Source organism: Dermacentor albipictus, unplaced genomic scaffold (genome assembly GCF_038994185.2).
Source record: "Dermacentor albipictus isolate Rhodes 1998 colony unplaced genomic scaffold, USDA_Dalb.pri_finalv2 scaffold_14, whole genome shotgun sequence".
NCBI lineage: Eukaryota > Metazoa > Arthropoda > Arachnida > Ixodida > Ixodidae > Dermacentor > Dermacentor albipictus.
In genome coordinates this window covers 4069000-4087203 of record NW_027225568.1, presented here as the reverse complement: position 1 = coordinate 4087203, position 18204 = coordinate 4069000, and the positions used below count along the sequence as shown (strand labels likewise).

The following is an 18204-nucleotide window of genomic DNA, read 5'->3' as shown; positions in this document are numbered from 1 at the left end:
AAAAAAAGCAACAAATGAAAATAAAGCTTTATTTTGGCAAGCTTGTGCCCAACAGGAAAGCCAAGAATAATTCATTAGCAGTGATGACAGAAAATGTATTCTGTAATCATAATATGAAATCCCACAAGCGTCAGCTGTCGTTATTTATCTCAATATCATCACACTTTCATAAGTAATGGCAGCAATGGGGTAAACTGCAGAACAAACACAATCATCTTCAAACTTGCACATAAGATGATATGACGAACCCACTTTCCTTGAAAGAACGGGAGTACTCAAGACACGTGCCCAATCCGACTTCACTAGTGCATCATCATGCGACAGTACAACAGAAGCTAGAGCTCATTTGCCCAGTGTCAGATACATGGAGAGTATGTGAACTCAATGTTAAAAGTAATCAGGCCAATGGAGCCTCAAGGTACGGCATGCAGCCAACTATGTTAGGACATATTTTGATAGCAATATGATGTGGCAATTCATTATTAAGGAGTTGAAGAACAAGGCTGAGGGCAGTGCCCTGCAGCACATGGGATGAGACACATGCAAAAGGCGAGTTATTTCAGTTACAGGACTTGTTAAAGGGACACTAAAGCAATTATTAAGTCAAGCAAAAGTGATAGATCAGTGCTTGAGAATCTCTAAGGCGTCAAAAACTGCACCTAGAGTCAACCAGGTATTAATTATATGAAAGAGTTAAATTCAAGGTAAATAAAAATATGTTTACACATTGTATTTTTCAGCAGGTGAAGAGAGTAAACCCATACTTCAACTAAATCGCTTGTAATTTTTTCAAAAGACCCAAACCGTGACCACAGTGGTTGAATGTAGTACTTCAAACAGGAAAACAGAAGCCAAGTAAATCATCAATTTTGGCACAGCATGGTACAAAATGATCACAAAAAAAGTAATAGAGCCATTAATCACATGAGTGAAATAGGGAAATCCAGCGTAGAAAACGTTTCTACATGAAACAGGAAGGGTACTGTTAGGCCGCTCATCTCTCGAACACGCAGAATGGACGGCGGAGGGCTGCATGATTGTTTTGTATATACTTTTGAAGTGCCGCGAGTTGCCCGCGCGTTTTGTGAATGGGGACGCGTCCACCCCCCCAGCGCCTCGGGCGGCGACCGTTTCTGTGGTGAGGGGTCGGACGGCCCGCGTGGTGTTGGGTGACGAGCCGAGGCGCGCGCCGCCGCGGGGGGCGCGGTGCAGAGGCGGTAAACGGATTCGGAGAAAATGCTTTTACGCGCGCTTTGTTGACATTCCGCCGATGGTCATAATAGGGCCACGCGGACAAAGCTCGAGCGGACAAAGGTTGTATACGCGACGTTGTGGCGCCGGCTCTTGAGTCCCCTGCTAATTAGAGACGCAGCTGCCAGCAAGGTTGACCACGTCTGGCGCGTACGGAGCGGGGGGGTTCACCCCCCTACGCATTCGGACGGCAGCCACGTGCATCTTGTTTTGAGCGCTGGGGAGAGCCCGCTTTGTGTCGTGTTACAGCATGCAGTGCGCGCCGTAGAGAGGGGCGCGGCGTCGTTTGAAGAGCACCCGAGTCCGGATGCCGCCAGCGGTAATTAGTTTTCTACCAGGAAAAACCTTGAGGGGGGCTACGGTACGCGGTGTTGGGACACCAGCGCCCGAGCCACCCTTGCTGGCTAGAAACGCCGCTGAGGTGCGAGATGGCCTCAATAAATCATGCAGGCCTGGCGTGTTTGACGAGGCCGTCACTGACCACGTGGAAATAGGAGGGGGAGAAGAAGAGGTGGGAAGAGGGAAAACAGGGTAGTTTTCCAATAGACTCACTTATGAGAGTAAGCCCATCCCTTTGGGTTGTGGCTTAAGAAACTGTCAACTCTCATTGGCAATTGCTTCCGTGGGATGGGCTAACGGCCCTACCGCCCTTTTTCTTTGTCTCTTTCCCCTATAACAACCGAGACGAGGTGCTTGTTCCTCAGTCTAGGCTGTAATCACTAAACCTGATAGAACAGTAAGACTCCGTACGATGCAACGCTAGTCTGGGCCGTAACCACTTAGTGGTAGAACAGTGAGACTCGGTTGGTCGTATGTAGTGACAGTTGTCCTAGGCTCTAACTTAAGAGAAAGTAGAAGAGTAAGGCGCTGTTTACTTGTGTGTTTTGTATCAGTGTTCTTTTGCTAACTCTGTATTTGACTGTGTAAATATTTCCGTTACAATATATCTTCAAGTTTTGTTACCTCCAACCTGCCTCCTGCTTCATCTACGCCGATAAACACCTTGAAGAGACTTTGGTCGACTTCAAGGAGAAAAGAACCACATAATCATCGAAAACTCTAACTGGCGCAGTGTGTTAGGCCGCTCATCTCTCGAACACGCAGAATGGACGGCGGAGGGCTGCATGATTGTTTTGTATATACTTTTGAAGTGCCGCGAGTTGCCCGCGCGTTTTGTGAATGGGGACGCGTCCACCCCCCCAGCGCCTCGGGCGGCGACCGTTTCTGTGGTGAGGGGTCGGACGGCCCGCGTGGTGTTGGGTGACGAGCCGAGGCGCGCGCCGCCGCGGGGGGCGCGGTGCAGAGGCGGTAAACGGATTCGGAGAAAATGCTTTTACGCGCGCTTTGTTGACATTCCGCCGATGGTCATAATAGGGCCACGCGGACAAAGCTCGAGCGGACAAAGGTTGTATACGCGACGTTGTGGCGCCGGCTCTTGAGTCCCCTGCTAATTAGAGACGCAGCTGCCAGCAAGGTTGACCACGTCTGGCGCGTACGGAGCGGGGGGGTTCACCCCCCTACGCATTCGGACGGCAGCCACGTGCATCTTGTTTTGAGCGCTGGGGAGAGCCCGCTTTGTGTCGTGTTACAGCATGCAGTGCGCGCCGTAGAGAGGGGCGCGGCGTCGTTTGAAGAGCACCCGAGTCCGGATGCCGCCAGCGGTAATTAGTTTTCTACCAGGAAAAACCTTGAGGGGGGCTACGGTACGCGGTGTTGGGACACCAGCGCCCGAGCCACCCTTGCTGGCTAGAAACGCCGCTGAGGTGCGAGATGGCCTCAATAAATCATGCAGGCCTGGCGTGTTTGACGAGGCCGTCACTGACCACGTGGAAATAGGAGGGGGAGAAGAAGATGTGGGAAGAGGGAAAACAGGGTAGTTTTCCAATAGACTCACTTATGAGAGTAAGCCCATCCCTTTGGGTTGTGGCTTAAGAAACTGTCAACTCTCATTGGCAATTGCTTCCGTGGGATGGGCTAACGGCCCTACCGCCCTTTTTCTTTGTCTCTTTCCCCTATAACAACCGAGACGAGGTGCTTGTTCCTCAGTCTAGGCTGTAATCACTAAACCTGATAGAACAGTAAGACTCCGTACGATGCAACGCTAGTCTGGGCCGTAACCACTTAGTGGTAGAACAGTGAGACTCGGTTGGTCGTATGTAGTGACAGTTGTCCTAGGCTCTAACTTAAGAGAAAGTAGAAGAGTAAGGCGCTGTTTACTTGTGTGTTTTGTATCAGTGTTCTTTTGCTAACTCTGTATTTGACTGTGTAAATATTTCCGTTGCAATATATCTTCAAGTTTTGTTACCTCCAACCTGCCTCCTGCTTCATCAACGCCGATAAACACCTTGAAGAGACTTTGGTCGACTTCAAGGAGAAAAGAACAAAGAATCATCAAGAAAGAAACTTAACTGGTACATAAAACTAAGACCACATTATGATAAAAATTGAAATTCGTTGAACGCGGTGCGTATACCACGCAACGTGGGTTACAAAAACGGCAAAGTTCTGACTTGGTGTTGCAGAACTTGGCGGCTGGACACATATTTCGCGACGAAAAACGTGGCTCGCGACTTACAACACCAGTCAGAAGCGCGTTAGCAATTAAAAAGCATGTTTCGTGGGCTGATCTGTTTCAAATGCCACCATTTTCACAGCGTATTTGCGACTTCTTCAGTGAAGCTGAGACACCAGCATCAAAAGACGGAAGCGTACGCTTAATCTCCGGTGAGAAACGCGGGTTACTGCACCAGTAATAGCGTTCAGTATATAACGTTTGCCTTCTCCCAGCCCACACAACAGCCAAGACGCAGCCGCCACACAGCGATGCCAAAGTATCACACCAAGTTCAGAAACAAAAACAAGGAAATGCTTACCTCTACACTCTGCGTAGACCCGCAGTGTATGCGCACAAAAACAACGGAGTTCTTGCCGAAGACCCAAACGCGTAGAACGGCGGGGCGTCGCCGAAGGCCGTTGGCGAGCTGGCGAAGCGGACTGCGCCACAGAACACCTATACAAACTTAGAGAAGGGAAACTGTACCTTCCACAGTGCTACGGAAATAAGCGTAGCGGTGGCGTCGTGAACTAAAGTATGTGACCACGGGTGGCGCTGTACAACAGGAAACGGAAACGGGGTTTTGCACACGCTTTACTAGCTGTTCTGTGGCTTTACTGGGTTTCTGGCTTCTGCGCCTCGATCGTGCTCCCGCCAGTTTAGTTGGTTTAGTCATAGGTTTAGTTGCTATGTGGCAAACGTAGCGCCTATATTAACCCTTTCGCTGTCGGACCTTTCTGACCGTGACGCACCCCCAGTGTCGGCTTGGTTTCAGGGAACGAGCATAACAGGGAATGAACATAGCAATTTATTTTTGATTATGATTGGTATACAAATAACATAGTCAATGTAATATACGCATTTCAGTGTTCTGCAGCTGTTGTTAGTAAACATCATCATCATCATCAGCCTGACTATAAAATCCCTTCAACACCCGAATCTGACGATGCGGAACCCTCTTCCTCGCATGCGACTCTGTCTGAGTCCGAATCCGAGCTCGGCTCGTATTCTGAATCGGAATTGAGCCACCGCTCCAATGAGCAGACGAAGGTCCCGCGCGCTGAGCCATCCGAAAGTAACCGCGCGCAGGGAGGATGCGCTTTCAGTCGCCCGCACTACGGAGAGCAATGGGACGTTGCGTGATCAAGAAGACAGAGAGAGATGGAAAAAGGCTAAACAAAGTTCGAAGGGCTTTACGTTTACTGCTGCAAGTCGAAAGCGAGGGTGCGGCGAGAGAGCGAAAGCAGCAACGAATCGCTCTTTTCGGAGAGGCAACGGCACGTGCGCCTGAACTTGACGCGCCGTAGCAGGCACACCAACAGAAGAAAAATAAAAACCTTCAAACCAGCGGAGACGGCAGAACAACCCTTGAACCCATAACCACACGCGCGCGACGCATGATACAGCGAACACGGAGCCACCGCGCCACTCAGCAAAGAGTAAGTGGGGAGTGGCCGTCGCGCCCTACTCTTCAATACATGGAGTAACACAGGTCGGGGCGAGTATACGAACTTGTAGAAAGAGTCAACAGAGTGCGTGGCCAATCCAGGAGCGCCATGCAGCTTTGCGCTCTGGCGCGAAATTTTGAACGCACGATAGAGAACGTACCGGTACGTCAGTGACAGTTTTGGGGGGGAAGCGCGATGACGTAGCGGTACGTCCGTGACAGCGAAAGGGTTAAGTAGGCGCTACGTTTGCCACACAGCAACCAAACTGGCGGGAGCACGATCGAGGCGCAGAATACATGTAGCGCTGAGTCATATCGAGTTAAGGCACACTCTGAACTGACTTTTAAGGGCATCCCGAGCTGTTTTTCGTTTATTACGCCGCCGTTACGCCGGGTTGTGCCGCCGCGCTCCAGCTTTTGCATTTCGTGTAGGGCTACTGACAAAATGCGGTTTCCAGGTGGCACGATGGCCTCGACTGGAATAAACGCACACGACACCAAAGATTGAGTAAGCCTGAAAATATTTTATTTGCATTTTACAAGTACAGCAAAAAGCACACGTCTACGCATCCACACAAACGCGGTTACATAGTCAAGAACATAGGCAAGAAATGGCTCATTAATAAGGGTAGCACAAACGCACCAGAAAGAAGACCTAAGCTACAAAACGTACGGTCGGCTGCTAAGTATAACAATTTCCCTGTCACCGCGTGTCACTTTTATACAGCACTACCAGGCCGGGTAGTTTGGCGGAAAGAATGCAACAGCTTACGGCCGTCAGCTGCCTCTGTCATAAATATCCTAATCTCCGCATCAACGTCGTGCAAGTCCGCATACAGGCATCTGTATCTGAACCATATATGTGCCAGCTTAATACATGTGTAGTGAAATTATGACAACCACTGCGTCTTATCAAACGTATTGGTTTTGCAAATGCGCATTACAGCTGACGGAACGACATACTGTAAGTGAAGCACAAGAGAACAAGGACAAAAGGAGGATACAACACTTGAAGAAATGAAGAATTAGTAGGCGTACAGCAAACAAGCGATGACGGAGAACACACAATGATCGGGTGTTCTGTGACATCGCTTTGCGTATTTACGGTGTTATGGAGATCAACGGCATAAAAACGTACCTTCAAGCGTACTCCCTCAACCTCCGCCGCATTCATCATGATAATCAACGCCTAAACAAAATGAGGCACTATTTTTTGCCAAGAGTAGACCTCTTTACAGCAAGTCTATGTAATGACTCGCACACGAAACCAGCATGCTTTCGAAAATGTTTTACCGCCGTAGTATTCGAACGCCAACGGCCAGGAAACACATCGATGCCAATAGGCTGTCGGCTGTCGGTGGTTAATCAAGTACAAAAACCTTGACGCTATAACTAAAAAGCAGCTTCAACATTCAAATTTTAAAGAAATCAACTGCCTATTTGCCTGAGGTAACAAAACATTCTTAGAAACCTCGAGTGTTTATGTCAGTGGTTTGTGTAAAGTAAAAAATTCAGCATGTTTAGCGCCCCTAGCAGAGAAAGCACAAATTAAAGTATTCGACCAAATTACAGTAACTGCACTTGCGCGCTTACGCTGAAACGCGCCTCGATTGATTTTTCGCCCTCTGTGGCCATTTGTTGAACTTGAGAGTGTACGGGGCCTGTCCCTAGTCCCCCAAGTACCTAGAAGAATCTAGGGGATTTAGAGCGCTTGCCGTGGTGCTTCAGCAAAAAAAGTACCCAGAAGCATGGTACGCGCGAGTGGCGCATGGCGGCGCAGCGGTCGAGCGCTGGGCTTGGGCGTAAATAGAAACACGCTTCCCCGGCAGCGTATTTGGAAAATCCAGAAGGGACAACGCATGGCAACCGCAGCGCCACGCTATTGGCTGCCGCCTGCGGGGACGCGCCGTGGCGTCATGCCTAACAACGTACTCTCATCACCAGCGGTTTCGCGTAGCTTGTTGCGTGTCGTGGCCAACGCCGTGGCCAACGTTTTGTCGTGGCTGGCACGCAGACGCGGCTACGTGAAACTGGCGTAACTGTGTGCTGGCGCGGTCGCGAGCCGAGGGTGACGCGACTTTCCGTCCCATCCATCGAAGCGCCGTCTCCGCCCTGCCGATTGATAGGAATCGCGATCTACGCTGGTGCGACAATTTACGCTGCGAGGATCGCTGGGCGAAACCCATGCCGACAACCGATTGATAGGAATCGGGATCTACGCCGGTGCGACAGTTTACGCTGCGAGGATCGCTGGGCGAAAACCATGCTGACAAGATCGGAACCTGTGAGATGGAGTCGTATTCCACCACTACTACTAATGATACGCAGCGCGATGCCCTCAAGAGGAAACAAAACGCCCTTGCGATTACTGTGCTGCTCACGTCCTGTTAATGCAATTCGGCATACATCGACACGGCGTGCAAGCACTGAATAGTGTTTTAACGTATGTGCGCTGGCACAAAACGTTATAAACAGTCCCGAAAGAGCCTATATTGCATTGGATGTTAAAGTTCACCCTAGATATCAATAAATGTTGCAGGTATGTGCCAATTTCTTCACCTAATTGCAGAGAACTCTCTCGGGCCGTTATTGCATTTTTATGGCTTCCTCCATGTCCCAATATGCTGAATTTCAAGTACATTGAAGTTGTTGCAGATGCGAAATGCCACTTTTATGATGTATTTGGTTCGCCTGTTAAATATAGTTTAAAAAGTTCTGTTCAAAAAGAAATTCCCATCTTTTTACAACTGGGATAAACAATGTTAGAGGTGGAAAGCTGTATAAGTGAAAACTAATACTTTAATTTACTAGCACTGCTTTAAGTGAATTTCTAAAGCACAGCAATTTTGCTTGCCTTTTTCTGTTTTATAAATTAAAATGTACATCTTTGAAAGGCAGCCTGACCCTCTTTAAATTCGATATATTGGGCACAGACTGGGAACACTGCTTTCCAATACACTTGCTGAAACTGCCTTATCAGAACACCCTAGTACACAATGCAGATCCATTAAGAAGTGACAAGACAGTTTGACAATTTTCATCATTGAAAGACTTAGCGAAACCTTTTTTGGGTTGTTTTTCCTTGCTTTCAGACACTGCACATTGCCCTTTAAGGCATGTTTTCAGTGTTTCTTTTTTTATGGGGAAGGCGTGTTAACATCTTTTACACCATGTCAATTATGTTGTGCCGTAATGTGTTCTTGGATGGAGTCTTGCCCTTTCATTCAGTACAATATAATGTAGTTTATTGTGTCATAGGCCATTATACATTTGAGTATGAGTGTAGCATTTTGCTAAGTTTTGCCTCTGTCACCCAAGCTTGCAAGTTTGCTACCCACTGCTGGTGACGTGTGACACATGTGACTTTTGTTCAATAAAAGGAAGTCTATCACTTATCCTGTGCACGGGTTGTCTTCTTGAATTGCAATTTGTTGTCTATATTAGTTCTTTTGTTGCATCTCAGATTAGGAATGGCTATCATAGTTGACATCATTTAACCATATTGCACAAATGTAGATATGTACTTGCAATATGTGGCCACCATAAGTATAAATAGAAGTTAATAATTCAAGAATAGTGCCTTTGAATGGCGGGACAGCCATGAAATGTAGCTACAAGGTACCGGCGCTGTAAGTAGCACTGTTTGTGCAGAATATAGTTGAACTCAACTACTTTCAAACATCACTGTTTTTGTCTGCATTTGTATAGCTCCAATTCCTGTGAACAACACAAATCTGGTGGAAGAGTGGCTTGCACCTGCAGTTGGACCCAATGAATAGCCAAATCTCTGCACGTTTTCATGTTATTAGCATATTATTAGAGGCGGTCATTCTTGTAGTAGCCTGTTTGCCCAGTGTAGAAGCCACTACGGGTGTCAGGATGTTGTACACATCTTCGGCTTTGCAGGGGACACAGCATCTGGCACATAGTTTGTCACAGGCCATGTCTTTGGGGCAAGTTGGGTTTACTCACTTGCAAAGGGAGAACCAAGCTTGTTGGATAAGAATTAAATCGCCTGTACACTCAGTGACCTTCATTTTGTGTGACATATATGGTTATTGCTACCCTTGCTTTATGCACTTCTTGTCCGACAGCAGTCTTGCTTTTGAAACACTCGGGACAGCTTTCAGCAAGCTGGACAGGAATAGCACTGAAAAACCAGCAGATGTTAATTGTCGCACTTGTCATGTGAAACTTCATACAGTATGATGAGGGCGGAAATTAATGAGGGTGTTCCACAAGGCCTTGTAGCGCATGTCATGAGTTTGGAGCAACGTGATGTATAGCACTTTTCTGATCGCATACTATAGGTTCAGCAGGTGTGGCCATGGTTTAAGTGCAGTGCAAGGTCAAGAAAACAGATATCTATGAGCAGCACCCTGGTAAAGGAGACGCTGAGAAAACTAATGGGAAGCCTGTTGTACATCTAATTGACCAAGTTGCTGAATTATGGGGTTTTACGTGCCAAAACCACTTTCTGATTATGAGGCACGCCGTAATGGAGGACTCCGGAAATTTCCACCACCTGGGGTTCTTTAACGTGCACCTAAATCTAAGTACACGGGTGTTTTCGCATTTCGCCCCCATCGAAATGCGGCCATCGTGGCTGGGATTCGATCCCGTGACCTCGTGCTCAGCAGCCCAACACCATGCCACTGAGCAACCACGGCGGGTGACCAAGTTGCTGGCTTCATCAGGCAAAGGGTGATAAAGAGAAGGAAGTCATCAACACATCAGAATGTTTTTGCATATAGACACTGCTAAGGTTCTCAGGCACGCCAACAAGTCTTAGTGCGTAGGCTATGCATGACCAACTACATATGCCTTCTGTTTGGACAAAGAACTGCTCATTGTAACTGGATGAAGATGGAGTGGACAGAAATAAATGGCAGCTCCATTAATCTGGTTTCACTGGCATCAACACTGATTTGTAAGTGCGCATCGCCATACTCCACAATGCCTTCTTGGGTGACATCAACAAGGACCAGCTTGAGGCAAAGGGTAATAGACATCTTTACAAGCTAAAAATGCATGCATGCATGGAGAGCACTTTGTGTACAAAAAGTAGGCACTTCCACAGGAACTGGAAAAGGAACATATTATTGACAGTGGGCAAAGACAAGCTTCTCTGCTACTATACACCCATCATTGTTGCCATGTAACATCTGAAACAATCCCTCTCAAAGAGGAAATCATCTTTGTGTATCCATAAAGAGGGTAGCAGGCAAAGCCCCTTCAACAATGATGCCAGCTTCAAAAGGCCCACTTGCACATCCTGAATGCTTCCTTCTTAGACTTTGCTGGGTGCAAGCACTCTACTGTCCAAATGTTGTCATTGAGAGCACTGTTCGTTTGGTTGCAATACAGTTCTGAAGTGATTGCAACAAATTTCCCTTCCTAGTTGGTCTGGAGGCCTACGGTGCTCATGAAGCAACACCATGAGATAAGCAAGGTGACAGGATGCCTCCAAGCCCTTGTTTGTTTATCACACTGTTTTGTTAGTAACAACCATGAGATCTGAGACCAACAAGCTCACGTTCGGCACTCTAATGGTTATTGTGGAGGATCCATAATAAAAAGCACAAAACACAAAACTCAACAGAAAGGATAAGGCAACATTTAACACTTAGTATTGCTGCAGCCCACCCCCTTTTAGTCTGGTCATGCTACATTTTTTTCTATAGATAGGCATGAACTTATCCTGTGCGCAGCTTACTGCAGAGAGCATAGGTGATGTTCCCAATCGGTGTCCAATGTTTATATAGACTATGTGCTGGCTCAAAGAGGCTCGAAACACTGCAATGGAAGCTTCTAGTAGAAAAGGTACCTCGAAGAAAAAAAAAACTGTGCTACAACCACCTTGGCAACATCTTGTCCTCTTAATAAAGATTGTGCTTCCGTATCAACTTCAGCCCTCCAGTTTAGAGTAAGTACCAGTGCACTTATGAACAACGAATCAGTTCTCAAAGAGCACGTGCAGTCCAGCCAGAAGCATAGGCATGAATCCGCATTGTGCTCCTGCATTGAAGGTGAATAATGCATTACAATATGGCGAATGTGCCTTAGTAAGCTTCCTGGCAATATGAATTTGTAATGTACAAAGAATTGTCAATAAAGCTTACCAAGAGCACAGATGCACTTGCAAATTATATCACAATTGAAAATAATGAGTAAACCTATGTGCCCTTTCCACTCTTATTATGCTTTACTGCACGATGCTACACCCCTGTATTGCGGTGTAGCAAGCTACGAAAGAAACGTTGCATAATTGAGCTTTTTAAGATTACCTTTTTCGCAATACTCCTATGTACTGCGGTGAAGCATACTAAAGGGGAAAGGGGCCACTGTCACTGGACATAAAAAGAGTTCTTTAATTATACACTCGCGCACCGCCGCCTCTCAGGTCGCCTGAGTGGACATACTATGCTGGGTGATAGCGGTCCCCTCCCACTTTTAGTATCCTTCAGCGCGCAACTAAAATGTACTGCGGCGAAGAAGCAGTACATTTGTACTCCATGGGTGAATAAACAAATGGTTTTTACAACAGTACAGAAATAAACGCGCACCATGCATCAGTCTACCACATGGAAGAGGGTCGCAACAAAAGGTAGCTGATTCACACAGGCTGTGTAGCCCGCTTATCAGTCGTAAAGGCTATTATGGGAAATTCAAAATTTCAGACACACAGAAATATGTTTATATGTTTACGTTTATGTTTAAGACTGCCAGAACTTCCACAATAGGAAGTAATTTACAACACACAAATGCAAACAACACAGACATATGCCTTGTTTTCAACTCGGTCATCATGCAAATGACACATAGCACGGAAAAACGCGAACATGCTGTGTGTTAGCATCGTAAACTTCATACTAGGCAAGGAGCACACCACAATCCCGCGACAGCCGCTAATGAGACCAAAACGGGAGCACATATCTGTGAACGTGCAAATGGAGACCCCTAAGCCACTCTGCTCCTCCACCACCCCCCGCTGCACGGCTGCACCACTCGTTTCAAGCACAGCACACTTAATTGTGTACACAATCAGCGCTGAACAGTGCATGGGCGATCGACGCAGTCGCATTTACATGACTTGTAGCGAGCAGCACATCCCTCAATGTCCGTTAAGCAAAGTCGGACACGGCGACGCCACATCGCGGTTCGCAGAACTTCGCTGCCGAGGCGCTAGAAGCACGGGTCACAACGCAGATTCTGTACTGCCAGAGCTCACCGAGGCGAAAGTCGCACTGCCGCACCACCACTACTCGCGGCTTTCCGCCAAGTAACACAGAACCTACCACCAACACACAAGCAACGCAAGCACGATCACATAAGCAACGTCGAACAACGCACGGTCCGCGCGAGCCGGAGAACGAACATGCCGAGAACGAACACGCCACGGCGTCGCTCGGCGCCACCATCATGCCTTCTCAAAAACCGTAAACAATCCTGTCCCTAGGCACCTATTATCAGGTCACGTGAGGGATTTTTGTACGGAGAGCACCGGGAACGAGAGTTATCGCTTGGCGCCGTTGCTAGGAGTGACATCACGGCGTCCCGCAGGCTCGTAAGCCAATAGCGTGGTGCTGCGGTTGCCATGCGTTGTACCTTCTGGATATTCCAAATACGCTCCCCGGCACGGAGAGAAGCGTATCCCCGCAGGCCGGCTGTACCCGGTTTAGAGGCAAACCGGATGTGACGTGAGCCAGTGCCGTACTCCCTGCCCCCAGATAGGTACTTGTACGCCTAGGGAAAGACGCTGCTAGGTGCTGCTGCTAAATCCCTGTGGTTTCTGCCGGCTCACGTAGGTTCGTTCGCGTGGTCTTGTTACGCCTCGCTGGATCGTGTTCAGTCATGCCGTCCTTGCGCGGCGTCATTGTCGGCGAGTCAGGTTAAATTCTTTAATAGGTCGCGCCTGTGCCTAATTGAGTCTATTAAAGACTGCACATTCAGTTTTGCTGGCTACAATTCAGTGTGGCTGGCGTGGGCTGTCTCCACGATGCGCTTCGAGCGTGTCGATTTCGCCGTTCTTTATGTTGGCGGAAATGACCGTGAAAGCAACATGGATCTACAAGAAATATGCAACAACATCAAGGTAAGTCTACTGAAATCACAAAATTTGAAACAATAAGCGCTAATAGTTGTGTTTTCTTTTAAATTTTAGGCCTTGATTGTTCAGCGAGACGGCGCCCGTCGTGCTGGTTTTCAAGGTGCTCTCTCGCTGGCTAGAAGATGCTGATGCGGAACAGAAAATGCAAAAACGTCGCTTGCTCAACCGCAAATTGACGGCTACGCTGAAGCGCATGCCGTGTCTGCGGAATTTGAACCCCGAGGTATGGACCCCTTTTTTCCAGAGGCATGCCGTTACATACCGTCAGGAACACGCTTGGCTTATTTCTGACTCGGTAAAAAAATGTTTCACTTTTTCTCGCTGCTCGCTGCTGAAGAAATGCGGACCGTTTGTCGTAGTTGTCTCACAGGGTGGCATTACTGCGGTGAACAAAGCAAGTGTTGCCGTACATACTGTGCGCACTTCACCCTTTGTTGGGCGGTCGGAAAATATTGGTCCCACTATTCAGGGCAACTTCGCTACTCTGTAGCGGTGAAGTGTAATTTCTACCATTGAACGTTCCTGTGTAGACATGTTTCTGAATCACGTTAAGCACATTTTTTCGTCAATTTCTTTGTCAAACATGCGATAGAGCGGTTGCGCAGATTGTTTACTTCCCTTTCTACAATGTTTGGTTTATTCTGTCGCCGTCCTTCAAACCACCACAGCGGCAAATCGACTCTTTTGATCGAAATTCCGCGTTTTCATAATAGCTGAATTTTGGTGCGGTTAGGTGTCTAAATTTCTCGTGCCCACAGCTACCAAAACAGATGATCAAATTATTAGCATCGCGAATAAATCGCATTCCTACATATGCAAGCTGCTACATATTTTTGATTGATTGATTGAATAACTTTAATGAGCGGTTCTTAAAACGAAACCCGCTTTGCCTCTTCCTTGCTCAGTGGGTGGTGGCTGCTGCAGTCCTGCCAATATTGGTCACTGTGTATGGCACTGGATATGTGCTGCTTGGCATGTGTCCAAATGGCAACTTGGTTACCTGTTAAGTGCAGCTCAACATGTACCACTGGGTAGACACGTAGAACAAGAGGCAAGAAATTAAGTATACAACAGGAAATTTAAGAAGTCAGCCACAGAGAAGTCTGAAAGTCGGCATCGAAAGCAACCGAGTATGGACAAAAATGAACTAAACGAGACCAGGACATGCATTGTGTGCAGAATTATAGAAGTAAACGAGTGGTTGCATTTTACTGAACATTACAAAGGCTTCACTTATAACCGATTTTCACATATGCATGGAATCTGCTAACTTTTCTGTGCAAAACTCTACCGGAAAGGATATATTGCATCCATCGGTGTTAATATATTTCCTAGCATATTTTCTCTTTTTCAGCCAACATACACATCCCCGTTAAATCAAATAGATCACTGTAGATGGCTGCCACAAGCATATTACAAGAACTGTGAATTGGAAGCTGTTGGCTACCTGTGGCACGAAGTCATGCAAGGGTACATGTAGTCTTTGTGTGCACATTGACTTCATGTTTTAGCAGGGAAGAAGTTTGGGCGTGTTGGTGGTATGCATTCAGACTGGGATACATAGCGCAAGTTAGCGCTCGTCCTGTGTTCTGCTTGTCCCTGTGTAATTTTTTTGCGCTATGTATCCCAGTCTGAATTCATGTTTTACTCATTTGACTGGCTCCTATTGCACTCCGGCTGAATAGCAATAACACACAGGCCACTTTACGCTCGAGAAGCCTGCGAAAGCTGCAGGTACATTCATAAAAGTTCATAAGTACATGGCATTAGTGAAAAAAATTAAAACCTTTTCTGGTACAGCCGTGCGTTGTCGGAAGTGTCTCAATGCATTGCAGTGATTAAACAGGCACATATTGGCTGTACCACTTGGATTTCAGCGTGCACGCGTTGGCTGGATAAAAAATTCTACCATATTTTAACACCGAACATTAGCTCACGGGTGGAAAGCGCTGTTTCTGTTGTAAATAGATGTGGCTTGCACACAAGGTATGCTGCATGAACAGAAGGTGCTGCAGCCACATAACCTGACCTTTGATCTTCATTATGCTCACAGATTGAAGGGATGGAACTAAGTGCGTCTTTTAAATGCTTGATTTCAGCCAGTTAAATTTGCCAACACGGGGGATTCAAACCACTGGTGTCCATCTGCTGTTGGGCTGGATTCTCAATTTAGTGAGAATACTTGCTGCGTTCATTGGTGCTGACAGATATCAAGTCAGTTGTAGCTCGGCATTTACTGTATTCCGTTTGTCACCAAAATGCTAGAGAACCACTCGAGATCCTTCGATGTCAGCATCGTCATAATCAGTGGGCACCCCATAAGAAAAATAGGTCAATTTTGGATGGTATCCTTGCAAGTGTGAGAAGGCTAGGCCACAGAAACTCTAGTTCCTGATTTGTGCACTATTCAGCCACGTTAAAATGTGAGGAGCCTAGACATCTAAAAGACGAGGAGCAAGCAAATTGAATGTAGCTACCAAGCAAAAAATGTGGAAGCGTAAGCTGTTGATTTTTTACTCTAAAGGCACGTTCACACTGAAGACGGAGCGGCTAAACCGGGCAAAGCTCTTGGCCAGGCGGATAAAAGCAGGCGTTAAACGTGGCAGCAAGCCCGATCGCTTGCGGACCACTTTTTTTCCTGCCCGCCAGAGCTGTCCGCTTTGCTGCAGCCAATTGGAACACCAGACGACGCTGGCGTGTGCGCGATAAGGATGGACGACCGGTGCCAGGAGACGGCGACAAGTGCACCACAAAAACGTAAGATACTCCGCCTCGGCGGTGCGGGCAGCCAGGCAAGCTGTCCAGTATACAGGGTGTTTTAGCTAACTTGTGCCGAGGCTTTAAAAGAGAAAGACCGAAAGAAACTAGGCCTGCAGTACTCAAATGCAATCAATTCAGTAAACTACCCTTTTGAGCAACTTTAGTACTTACAGCTCATTGAGAAACATCTGCTTTATTTTTATGTGGTTATTTTTTCAGGACAAAAGAAAGTGCACAAAATCGAAAAAAAGTACCATGCAACTATGCACTTTTTAGCAGTGATGAACAATGCGGCATGCAGACAGGATGTAAAAAATATGCAGTTCCGACACACTGAAAATTATGTAAGCAGCTTTCTTTGCTGCTTCTGTTCGTTGATGGCATTTGGCAGTGATGTGTTAAATGTTACCTTGCATGCACCACTTGTGTTTGTAGTACAAAGAGCTCACAGACAGACGTGCGCTCCGATGCTCAAGGTGGTGTTGTGCACCATCCATATCCTGTGAGAGTAGTGGCACTGTCATTCCCTCACATGGCGCATCGCATGGCGGGTGAGGTAGAGAAATCCGTTTATTGAATCCTTAGGAGAAATAGTTGCTGCCACGTCCTGTGCCCGACAGAGCAGTGCCTGCTGGCCACCCAGTGTTGCAGTGTAGGGACATTGAAGTTTTGATGCTGGACCACCACATGCATACTGTCGTTTTGACGGCGTGGTGCTGTATTGCAGTTTTGCATCTGCACATCCTGTGTCAATTGTTGGCATGGACACACTTGCCGTGTTTATTTTTTTCAGAAATAGCATAAACATGCCATACCACACCTTGAACTATCATTATATTTTTAGTTTGCCCACAACTGTCACCATGTCTAGTTGTAGTGTTTTTCTTTTAAAGAGACTCCATACGAAAGATGCTTTCTGATGGCATCTTTACCTTCTCGTGTGATCATTCAGCGAGCACAAAGTACTGCAGCTTCTGCAATGCTTTTGTCTATTCCTTCCAGGCACACTACTCTCAATGTATCATTAGCGCTGAAATAGAATACCACCTGTTGCTCAGAGCAGCTTCAATATAGATTCTAATCGGAATAGGCAGACTTGTGGCAGTATACAACTTTCTATAGCCATAAAAGGCAAGCTAGCATAGTGGGGCATCTCAGTGCTCGTAAAAGCATTCAACTGCATGTATCTCCAAATAACTAAGCTCAAGCAGACACTGTCAATATCTGTGCTTGTCACGGTGAGTTGGTGCGGGAACTTGAAGGTGTCGCTTTTCCTTCATATTTGTGTGTCTCTTATGTTTTTGCTAAGGCTCTTGCCACAGCAAAGTTGCTCTTGTGGTATTTTAGAAGGGTAATTTACTAATCACCTAGGCGATGTCATTTCCTACATTTGGTTGCACCGTGTGCATCAGTGCAATAAAATGGGTCAAACGGCTTAATACGAGATGTTGCCAGGCCTTTTTGGCACGACACTTGTGGATAACATTTTGGTGTGGCTTGGGCGAGACCGAAAGAGAGAAATTTACACATACGAGCACAAAGGCCAGGCACTGTTCCCTTGTGGCCTGCACAACCACTAGAATAGCAGCTAGTCTTATCAATTCATACCGAGTATCACAAAGTGGATTATTGCAAGAACTGTAGCTTGGTTGATACAAGGCACTTACAGCTGCAGCTGAAACATGTGGTGTGATCAAAATGTACAAGGTTACAACACTCTTCACCCTTTTTGTATTTAAGACTTTTTAAACTTTGCCCGCAATTTGATTACAGCTTTCCAGAGTTCCTTGGAAAATCCGCCCATGCTCCTGCCATGTACATTGCCCCCCTCCTCGATGTGGCATGCAAGATGGCAGCAGCAGCTGTGGAACAGTTGAAGAGGCGAAGAAAGGTCCACATTATAATAGGTTGTATGTAAATAAAACTGATTGAACACAACCGATTCGGCTTCCACTTTCGTCAAGACAATTGTCAGCAAACAAATGGAGTAATTTCAGTAGGGCGATACTAATAGTGCATAGAAATTCTTGGAAGCCTCGTCAGCTTTCTTGCTGAGGTGGTTTAGGCAGGGAATGCCAATTC

The 18204-nt window shown here is 46.9% G+C and overlaps 1 long non-coding RNA gene across 1 annotated transcript; it reads left to right on the top strand.

Annotated features, from left to right (window-relative positions):
• Window positions 1-12915: 12915 nt before the first annotated feature.
• On the top strand, window positions 12916-18061 carry LOC139051778 (uncharacterized). Its single transcript, XR_011509551.1, has 4 exons — window positions 12916-13347; window positions 13417-13585; window positions 15887-16119; window positions 17896-18061. It is a non-coding gene; the product is annotated as an uncharacterized lncRNA (long non-coding RNA).
• Window positions 18062-18204: the final 143 nt, after the last annotated feature.